Source organism: Tripterygium wilfordii, chromosome 22, assembly GCF_013401445.1.
Source record: "Tripterygium wilfordii isolate XIE 37 chromosome 22, ASM1340144v1, whole genome shotgun sequence".
Classification (NCBI taxonomy): Eukaryota; Viridiplantae; Streptophyta; class Magnoliopsida; order Celastrales; family Celastraceae; genus Tripterygium; species Tripterygium wilfordii.
The window spans coordinates 189,294-200,992 of record NC_052253.1 but is presented as its reverse complement, the minus strand read 5'-3'; the positions used below and the strand labels follow the sequence as shown (position 1 = coordinate 200,992).

The following is an 11,699-nucleotide window of genomic DNA, read 5'->3' as shown; positions in this document are numbered from 1 at the left end:
TGATTAATAATATATAAGTTTGTATTCACATTGATTATAGTTGTCTTGTTGCAACAGAAGCTAGAAGAAAATCTAAATAGTAAAATGTTTATAATTTATTCATTACAATAATAAAAAAAAGCAACAGAATTTATGGGCTAAAATTTAAAATGAAACTTTAGAAGGCAACGGTACAGAGAAATCACAATCAAGCCCAAATTAAAACGTCACTAAAAATTCTTACTTCCATCTTATTTGCTGCAGAGAAATTGAAAGACTATATATAAGAAAACAAATAAACAGCTCCTCCTGATGTACATGTCAAGCAACCAGTTGACAGCTCTTTACAGTTTACACATTTTGTGACACACTCACGTGTTTTAGAATTCCAAACTCAAACACATCAAGAATATTGTCCATTATGAGTTACGGACTCGCATGAATTTGTTATTTGTGAGCAGTCGCCATTGGTTCTTAAGTCGAGAAAATGTGTATTTACGTGAGAGGTGCAAGACCTTTAATTATATACTGCTCGGTTGAATAATGTGAGATATTAGTCTTGACAATATGTTGCATTTAACAATTAGAACTTGCTTATAATGTAATTGTATAACATTGTGGACCTTGGACACAATCCAATTCAAGAACATAACAAATTTCTACGCATAAGTAACTCAAAGACTTCGAATTAATCAAAACAAGATCTTTGCTTTTACGTATGTATTTTGTTGTCATGTCTTTTAATTCACAATGGTACAATTTGTGTGAGATGATAATTTGGTGCTCACAAAGAAGAGGGAATCGAAACATTGATTTTTAACGAGAAAAGAGAAAAAAAAAAATAAATAGCCTATGATTGGTTGGTATATGGATATGATCAAGGCATAATTTACACTAGTTAGGAAAAACAAGCTAAAGAGCCATACTTGTCTTCATGTAACGAAATACTATCATAAAAGAGGATTTCATTTGGATATAAACTAGAGGGTCCCACACAATGACCCAATAAATGGTGGGTCTTGAAGTATATAGTCTGTGATGGACGGACCCCACTCACAACTACGTAACGTATGTAAAATTAAATGTTCATTTTGTTCATGCTGGTTGCTTGCATGGACGCATGTTTTCTCTGATAAAAATAAATAAAAAAAAATGGACGCATGTTTTCTGCTTATTTTTCATTTTAAATTTATTTGATTTTTCCTTGAATACTATTTTTTTTTTTTATGTTTCATTTTATTTATTCTGGATGAACCACGTGCAAGGCTGTTGTTGAATGATGACCAGTACGACACAATCAATGAATTAGAGAATTTTGCGCTACCAAAATGAACGAATGAAAGATAACTCACTTTATTCTCTCCAAAACATCAGTTTTTTGTTTTTTTATTTTGAAAACAAACTTAGAATGACACCATATATAAAGTAACTTGCCTTTTGCGCCCAAGTCCAATGAATGATCATAAGAGTATTGTTATAAACAAAAATCGAATTCAATACCTCCCCAGTCTATAAATTTTGCCATAGAGATTCAACAACTAAACTATCACTCAAGTGATTTAAAAAAATATGAACCCATCCCACGTCCTTCACTGAAAATATATAACTATATGCATGTATATATGTTTAGTAGATACAACCAATCAAAATTAAATTGTCATAACCAAATGAGTGAAAATTAGAAATAGAAAAATTACTCCCCAAATTGGTCAAAAACGTTTCAGGGAAGCCAGTGTGTGCACTATTGTTCATACGTGATTGGTTGTTCTATGACTAATAATTAGTTCACATTGAGGAGTAATTTTGTCATTTTAAGTAAACCACAACTCCCCAACCCCCAGAATATTCTTTATTTCTCAAATATTATTCTTAGTAAATTATATATACACACACTTCTCCCTTGTATATGCATATTCAGAGAGTGAGCGAGGAACCTTAACTCTCTCTCTCTTTCAACCTCCTCCCTGAATGGAGGATACACCACGCGCCGTCATCATCCCTGCCACTCCGGACAACAACAGAAACCAGGCCATTACAAATAATGGCCTGCCGAAGAAAAAAAGCCGTCGCGTGATGAATTTTCTCCGCATAGCATTATATATATATGCTACGCAGGAAATCTGGGGCGAAGCCAACAACCAATGTGGGATTGTGGAAGAAATTATTGGGGTCAATGCGGCCGCCCATTGCATCTCCAAAGCAATGACCAATCCCCACCACCTCCACTGCCATCCACGGCTCCTGCAATTATGCCACCACCGGATGTGATGGTTGAGAACATTGAGGATGCGTTCACGCCACCGTTGTCGCCTGCTCTTCCTAGCTCGAACAGTTCGGTTGATGGTGGCATGAGCCAATATGCGTCTGCGGTTAACCTTCAAGAGCTCGATCGATGTGACGAGGATGAGGAGGAGGAGGTGTACGCTGATGGTCTTGGCGATGTGATGATTGATGCGAAAGCCGAGGAGTTTATAGCACATTTTTATGAAGCAATGAGGCTTCAGAACATGGAACGTATTAACAGGACTAATTGGTCATTACGTTGAGGAGAGTCAATTTGCATGCATGGCTCATGCAATTGTTCGCGTACGTTGTCTGATTTATGTGTTTTTTTTTCCTTTTACGTTTTCTTGGTGATTTTGTGAGAAATAAAGGAACCAAGAGTTGGATTTGGCAGATCAAGGAGTGGGGAGAGAAGGGTAATTGTAATGATGGGTTGATGTTTTTTCATTTTTGTCTTCAACGGTTTGATTTGATCAACGATTATGTTTTTGTACGTTTAGGTTTCAATGAGAATGAAGGAGAAAATTGTTGGAGTAAATTAGTCTAATTTTTCAGAATGAGGAACGAAGAACATTAGCTAGCTATGCATGCCTTCCAATTTCTCCTCATTTGTCGGTTGCAATGTTTCTTATAATGTTTATATGGGTATTCATCCTAAAATGACAATTAAGAGCACAGCAAATAACTATAGATTCAGTACTCTACTGATATGTTGGATCATCGCATCGAGTTTGGGTTAATCAATGCAATGGTATCATCGGATAACTGATGGATACTCATATCTATATATATAGGCTTTTGTCCAATTATGAGATTTAATGTAACTCAAATCCATATCCATCAGGTCCAACAAACTACAAAAGAAAATGGGCCCAAGCAGCCTGTCTTAATCAATCTTCTAAACTTTTTTTTTCTTCACATATATAAAAAACGTCAAAGCCCAGGCCCAATAATGCATGCAATATACTTAACTAGTGTTTTGATCATTTTCTTCACATGTTTGGAGGAGATCGAAGTGTATTTAATATTTGTGTGATTGTCATGCTTTTACATGCTCTTCTAAGTTGTAATTACAGTAACATGTGACGGTCAATAATAATTTATGTCATGAATAATCTTTCCAATATGTTAAAAGAAAGATCGACAATACATGTGAAATTGTCAAATGAAGGTCATGTAAACATGTAATTACAATTTGTATGGATTGGGAGATTTTGAGTTCGATTTTCATTGAGAGTAATATTTTTATAATCACACATTGAGTTTTGGTCAACTTATTTTGTAATTATGTGAGAAATTTATGTACGAGCGAACCTAATAACTTGAATTTAAACCATATGGAATGTGTAAAGGACAACCCTATACTATATTGTGTTGTTCTCGATTAAAAAAAAATTACAAAGTGATTGATGAAAGTTGGATCAAAGCTCAGGAGTGACACAAAACTTATATGTCTACGGATTTAGTCGCTTGAGTTTAGGACATGTCGAATTTTCAGAGGCCAAGAATTTCGCCAACTTGACTAGACTATTGATCACACCCTTCACAGTCGCACCACACTCAAATAATCAATTTCCGAGCAGAAATGCCAGCTGAGGAGGAGCTCCAGAAGTTTTGCTATTGTTATTGTACGCATGGAATTCGTTGTTCTAGTTAAAGCACAAGTAGGCAAATCACAACTTCTTGCATTGTTAACCTACTCGAACCAACACGCTCACTTTTTTTGTCTTCTAAGTTCTAACTAGACGGAGAAAGTTTAAGATGGAGATCGATGCCGGCATTGTCTCCATCAGGTGTCTCACCTGGAATCCCAGCAAATGGAGGACTTGCAGCATCAAGAACCAATGGTTGTGCGATGTGGGTTTGAGAAGGCGACAGTCGCAGCAACAATGGGGCTGAATGGTAACAACTTGCCGGCAGTGACCCGACTCTCGAAGCAATGCCGGAGTTGCATCCTGCGAACCCGTTTGGATGGAAGGACGGGACTGATGATCCAACTACATGATGTCTTAGAACCGTTGCTGTAAAGCGCCTACCAGGTGTTTGATAAATTGCCGGCCTGGCCCTTTGGCGTTCTTTCTTGTGTGCATTTTGGTGGCCTCCAAGTGCTTGTGAGTTGGCAAACATTCTATTACAGAATTGACACTCAAATTTCCTGTCTTCTACAGGGTTCTCTGGTTTGGGGGCTAGGATTTCATCTTGCTTGGTCAGTACAGAACCAAAAAGCTTCAGTTCTGAAGTGGGATTATGATCACACATTGGTTTCTCTGGGGATGACGAGAACTTAGCGTGGATTGAGCTCTCTGCCATATTCTCAGAAGGGGAAGTTGCTGTTAGATGTTTGAAACCTGATGCCCTGTATTTATACACACAGGTAACTATTTAATCCAGTCATTCTCATTTCTACTTTTTTTTTAAAAGTCTTTTTTACTTCTTTAAGCTTAGAAACCCTATCTATATGAGAATTGAAACAAGCGTTGTCCAAACCTCTATTTTATGTTTGCCTAGTTACCATGTGTGGTCCAAACATAGAAAGTTTGAAATCATGTCGCATGATGGTATTGTCTTTTACATTTCTACTAAACTTTTGTTTCCTTGTTTATTTAACGTTCTTCTTGTTTCCTTTAAATTTAACTTTTAAGTGACAGAGAAATGAAACTGATCATTCTGTTGTACTTCTTGTATTCTGTATCATTGTGACCTGCTTACCCACATGATATAGGAGCTGATCTTGAGTTGATTTGGGTTCATTTGGAGTTGAATCGATAAAAACAGAAAGTTGCATGAAATTACCACTTTTACCAGCTAGTAGAAATCAAATTCCAGCGGGATTGAGTTTTGTTTGATTTTTGCCTAACTAGAAAATTTTACAACGATTTTTGGTCGGCTAAAGTGAAACGGCGTTCTGAATCGAACCAGACACCTACGTCCTTGGATCCAACCCGGTTTCGCGAAATTCCATTGTTTCGGGCCTCAAACGGATTGTTTTCTGTTTTTAGGGGTATTTTTGTAATTTTATATTTCCGTGTTTTCATCTTATTAGGGTTGTAGCTGGCCCTAATGGTCATCAACTTTTACATTCTATCCAATATATCAAAACCCTAGAGAGTTTCCTCTAAAGTTCCTGGTGGATTCTAGTGTTATTTTGCATCGAACGTTGGTTTGATTTGTGTTTTCTTTTCTTTTATTCTGCCAGCATCACCACACGCATCGATACCTCATTAGCTTCTGTCAGCCAAAATCATGGGAATCTATGTACTTTAAATCCTTCATGGGATGATCACTGTTTGTCTCCCATGATCCATGTTTGATTGATTTTCTCTTTCTTAAAGTATCTAGGAAACGATGGAGAGCGGCCTTGGATATCTCATGCAAACTTTGCTAAAAGGGCTGCCATTGACACTCTCCATTAGCTTGGTACAAAAAAGGGTAAATAACACCCATGAACAAGGCTCCCGTAGTGGGCGGGGTCAAGAATAGGCAAAATGTACGTAGTTGTTACTCTCACATAATCTGTGGAGAGGCTGTTTTCAGGAATTGAATCTGTGTACTTTTTAGGAGCTTGTTTGTTCAAAAATTGTCGTTTTGCATTTTATGTTGGAGGAAAAGACAATATTACTAAAAACGGGAAGCCGTAAATTAATTTTGAATGATTATTTTCAATTGCATGCTGATTGGAATAATATGTATGAATACACATCAAAGATGTTTAGTTTGAGTCACTTTGAGAAGAACATAAAAGAAACATAGGATATTTCAAGGGTTTCTGCATATAAATATGTTGCCTGCAATAATGTTTTGGGGTGCATGTTGTGAGACGATAGTTTTTTCAGCTCAGCTTCTTTTGTGTCGTTCTCTTGTTTATACTTCTTGGCTTTTCTGAATGTATATACACAGTTCTTATTTGTTGGTCTTCCATTGTGGTTTAAGAAAAAGTTAAACCACAGTGACTTGAGCAGTAACGTGGAACAGTTCATTCTTTTAAGAATACCTCTAAGTTGTTTATTGTAGCTCTTTTATAGATGGGTAGAAACACACTACAAAACGACAGGGTTTGTAGCTCACTTTACTGATATGTATTAAATTGTCGTGTTTAAGGTCTCTTCCCTTGGAGAGTTTCTGACGAGACATTAGGGATAGATATGCTCATGTGCTTGCTTTTTACATTTATTTTCCACCAATAATTTTGCACATTATATTGTTTTCACTTTCCACTGGAGAATTCTAATTTCTGATTCTCCTATGGAAGATAACATTTGTCCCCACCACAGTGTCAAATCAGAGTTCTCCTCACTTGTTTGAACCAGAATGTTGGCCCTATACACTTAAGTTATAATGCTATATTATGATTATCATGACAAAACTTAGCTCATTTTCACTTCAAATAGAATTAACTGAGACCTTTCAGAGACAGCAATAAAATTAGTTGGATTCGTTGTCTACTTGTCTTACTGTAGTGCCTAGCTATATCAATCCACACTTTGAGCGTGTATATCAAACATATGAAAGGAGCATAGGATATAGCTCCGGGCAAGTGAGAGCTTAGTATTAGGAGAATAGATGGTCATATTATTATATTTACCAAAAAAATTGGTTATATTATAATCTTCCTTGTTAATCTGTACCCTAGTTTCTTTGGTTAGCTTGATATTTTAGAATATACGGTTCATTATCTCATAGATATTATCGTGAAATTACATATAAACATGTCTATTATGTAGTTCATGTAGACCAAATACATATTATCGTTTCATGTTTCATTTCCTTACATATATGATTTCTTTTAGATTTGTGTTCCAGCATGGCTAGCTACTCTAGGCACAAACTTACAGGTACGTAAATGGTACTAAAACTTTTACTTTCTTTGATTCTTTTAGGTGAAATAATGATATTATTTGTGACCCTGGAGTGAGTGAGTGTTTTTCTAGTACTTGGGCACAAGTACGGCATAATGGCCACCAAGCACTTGTTAGTTTTCTTTTCTCTTAAAGATCCTAAGTTCATTTTATTTTTAAAGGATTGTCAAAAGAATTTCCTCCAATATGTAAAGGGCTTCATGTGATGACCTTTTTCCAGTAGATCATGGTAGTGCTTCCTAACGAAAATGGCTCACAAATAAGTTTGGAGTGAAATTGAGTGGGTCTACAGACTGGCATAAGTTTATTTATGTTTAGTTAACTTTGGAATAAACTTACATTATCAAACTTTTCCAAGGGGATTTGGACAAAACTCAATGGGAGATGACCTGCCATTAGCTACTTCACTAATATAAGCATTTCATGGAAAACATAGAGATTGTGGGATTCTCGTTATAATTTTGAACTGATAAGTTCAAGTTATAGTGACAACCTCCTTGAAATAGGGGACAGATGTTTGAATACTCCAAAAAAGGTTCCTTTTTGATGTGGATCGCATAGCTGGTGCAATGAGTGGAATGAGAAATTGGGACGTAATGGATCATTAAGGTGTTTGGGCCTTTGAATCAGCTATTTATGTATTTTTCAGTATTTTAGAGATTTTTTTTTATTTTGTTTCCTTTATAGTTATTTCAGGTTGTAAACCCATGAGGGTATTTTTCAGTTTTTGATTGAATTAAATTAAGAGATGGCTAGTCTTATTTCCAATTCTTTGGTATTCGCTAGAATCAACAAAGTGTTGAAGTCTTAATTTTAGCATTTGTTTGTCAAATCAACATATTTAAGTAGATTTGTTCATGTTATTTGTGGGTCAAATCAATAGTTTTAACTTTTTTCTTTGTCGAAGTAACATTGGTGAAGCAGATCTCGACACACCAATGCTTTCGTCTATATGTCAAGCAAAATTTTTCTTGCAGGTGTAGTTCTGAGATAGAATTGACGACTTGACAAACAACATAATTGCCACAACCCTAATACGACGAAACTTGAACGAATCAGAGGTTGTGCTAATGGGTTCCTCGCTAGGTAGAAGATATACCTTGTGCACTAGAAAGTGATGACTAGTAATATGTACTAGAAAAGATGTCTTTGTCCAGATGATGATAGAGTAGATGGTACCACACCACCTCCATCATGTATTGTTATTTCAATTTTGGAGAGATTCATGTTCAAGGAAAGATAGGGGTTAGGTCTACGACATTTGTAGACATATTTATATACAAGTGTGTATGCATATGCATGCGATACATTTCCAATATGTTATAGTTCATGTCATTAACTCTTCCTTTTTTTTTGGGTTGCATCTTTTCATGCTGTGGTTGTTAAAGTTTGCAATGTTCCTCTGTATGGTTAACGATTCATTTAGTCATGGTGCAACAAGGCCTACCATTGGATGTAAGTGTGGATGTGATAGGCTCAAACTCTGGAAACAGTTTGACAGCAATGTCGAATTAAGGTTGTATCTACAACATTCCAAATAATTATTAGCAGTAAAGCAGAATATCTAAATGTTGGGAACATAATGATGATACTTTGTAGATGGCCATATATTTCAAGATTACGCAATCTTGAAGATGCTTATCCACAATTTAAAGAAGTGCTGTGGGTGTTAGATGAGACAGCACCAGATGCATGCCAAGACCCCTTTTATAATTGGACGAATGTCAAAAATTCATGCCGTTTTGTTTGCTTTTCTACAGCTGGTCAGTGACATTTCTCATCAATGAAGTACTACTGTTTAGCTTGAGATGACATAGGATTTTTCAAAAGAAAGTAGATACCTATGCAAAGTTGGCAACCTATTGAAGTAGGGTACTAAAAATAGGAAGTTGAGACTTTTGTTGTGTTTTGATCACTCTTGCAAGTTGCAACATGTAGGGTACTAAAAATAGGAAATAGATTCTTGTTGCTTTCCACACTCTAGAGATTGTATTAGGGTTCAATTTTGTGACTTATATCAATCAAATCTATCTTTTTATTTTGTTGTTTGGTGCTTTCAGTTGCATTGCATTAGAGGCTTTGAGACATGTCCTCACCATATTACAACTTATTCTTCATCTCTTATTATGTCATTCAGAGTTGCATTTGGCGTACTTGGAAGGGAAAAATGGTACGAAGGCAATTGAAGATATGTATGAAGAAAGGGTCTCACGTTGGTTGGCAATGCTTTTTCTCTGGCCGGGTGCAAGTGAGTGGGGTGTAGCCCAAACCCAACAATTTGTGAACAAAAACAAGAGTATGACACTTCTTTCATTGGTTCCCCCTTGTCTCTGATCTCTTTGAATAAAAAAGCATATTGATGACTTGATGTGATCGAATACAATCATATGCGATAAAGGAAGGGAAAATAATATCTAAATACATGGGCATGACATTTTACCTAAGTTGCAGGTAAGAACTGAGAGGACGACTGCTTCGTTTTTTGGTTGAAATTTGTTTAAGCTTTTAACACGTACGTTGGATTGGATTGATAAGATACAACATATTTAGACTAATTCCTTGCAAGTATGTATACACATATCTTCCATCACAGAATTTTCCCGTTTGTGATTGATAATTGGTACCAGAGGAGGTTGATGGGGTAGTGAAATCTGCAGGAGGCTGTAGCTGCAAAAACTTTCATGTTTTTGGATTTTTAATATTGTTTTTGACGTGAGTTGTTAAATCTAGAACATAAGTACAATTAAGGGTAATTTGGAGATTGTATTAGACGAGATTAGATGTCAAATATTTGAGCGGTAACATTTTAATTGTTGCCATCTGCTTGAGTTGGCTACATTACTTAGCATTAGAAGAAAGTGCTACCCCACCCAAGACAACTAAGTTATGTTTTGCTCTAATATTTATCTGCGTCATCAGCTAATGTGACCTTACTCAGCCTACTTGGTAATGCCATTGTATCATTAGTTCTGACCTTTCTGCTTCCACCGCTGCGGCGGGTGCTTGAGGCATGAAGTGCTCTGTGTGCAAGTGCTTTTCCCAAGTGAGACTTTTTTGTTTCATTGCTGGCAAGTACTGATGGGTCATTCACATTCAGGTGTTCCTGGATGCCTTCTTTGTGGGTGCCTGTATCCACGTCACTTCCTCTCTCTTCAGTTGCCATTTCAATAAGGTAAGGATTTGTTGCGCGGGATGATGATATAATAATCAAGTCCATGGCCTGGTTATATATATGGCGTGGCATCATTAGTCTCTTTTACAAGATTAATCTAGACAGACTGCTTCCTTGTTTCTTTTCTTCCTTTCCCTTTATAGACCGAAAGAAAACTTATTATTAATTGTTTAATCTTTTAGCAGGGAAGAAGTTATCTGTATCTTTGATAGAAAGAAAGTATTGGAAAATATACCCAGACAGCATCCTTTTTTATCTCCACAACTATTAAGGGGAGGGGAGCATCCTATTTAATTTATTTTCTCACTTTGTTCTTTTGCAAAGACGGCAATGACTGCTTTAGTTTAGATGGTGTTATCGGACATTTTATCCAATGAGAATTGACAACCGATAAAATATTTGATAATGAGAGGAAACCAGGTAAAAGTAAGAAACATGATTCAAAGTAGAGATATTTCCAAAGATGAGAGATTCTCATTAGATATGGTTATCATTTGGGTGGGTTAGCCTAGTTGAAGAATCTCTTAAGGGCCAAACAATATAGTCATGTTTCCATGTTCGACACCTTTTGACACAGTGGATATGAATAATATGGTGATATCCACCACCACCACCACCAAAGCAGATAAAAAAAACACAAGTATATATCATTGATATTCTCTGCAAATCACCAAGCCACAGTTTCAATATATATATTTATTTATTGTGTTTAAACTTATAAGTGTGCTATAGTATAGATAATTAGATAGGTGCACCACTTTTCTGAATCAGTAAACCACGATAGCACTGTGGCGCACAATTTTAACTTTCTTGGGCCAACTAGAAGTAAATGGGCCTGAGAGATGTTTGGCCCCTGCTTGATCTTTAGGATATGGAATATAAACTCTCTTAGACTACTATAGTTTGATGGATAATTTGACTCGACTTTTATAGTTTTATGTTATGTTGGATTTGCTTTGTGAATGCTTGATGCGTGCCGAGCGTGATATATATATATATATATATATATATTGATGGATGTTTAAACAACTTGTTAATTCCATGCATGTTCGATATTGTTTAAGAACAAAAACAAAAACAAGTATGTTATACGTTGATATGATATTAGCTTTTGTCTTGCAAGGACAGGAAAACTCGATCTATCAACAAAGCAGCATTTGTCATATCCGGGTTAGTAACAATGCAAAATATATTGGTACCACACTAGGGTGCAAATAGCCTTCATCTTAATTTAAAGTAGCCATTGGTGTTTCCTGAATACTAAATTATGTATACTTCAATACTTGATGATGAGCCAAATCATATCCATCGTGAGAATAACTTATTATTTATCTTAGTCAGATTTAATTTGAAATTTATTTATTTACTAATATTTTAAAATCGGTGGCGAAAGGCAACGGCACGGAGAG

General features: G+C 35.9%; 1 long non-coding RNA gene across 3 annotated transcripts; it reads left to right on the top strand.

Moving 5' to 3' along the window:
• The first annotated feature begins 3,720 nt into the window (after positions 1-3,720).
• On the top strand, positions 3,721-11,268 carry LOC119990929. 3 transcript variants are annotated; one of them, XR_005466106.1, is made up of 4 exons: positions 3,721-4,301; positions 4,431-4,636; positions 7,050-7,094; positions 9,256-9,605. It is a non-coding gene; the product is annotated as an uncharacterized LOC119990929 (long non-coding RNA). The 3 variants fall into 3 exon arrangements; XR_005466107.1 differs by lacking the exon at positions 7,050-7,094 and adding an exon at positions 10,216-11,268 and having other exon boundaries at positions 3,722-4,301; positions 9,256-9,569; XR_005466105.1 differs by lacking the exon at positions 7,050-7,094 and having other exon boundaries at positions 3,725-4,301.
• Positions 11,269-11,699: the final 431 nt, after the last annotated feature.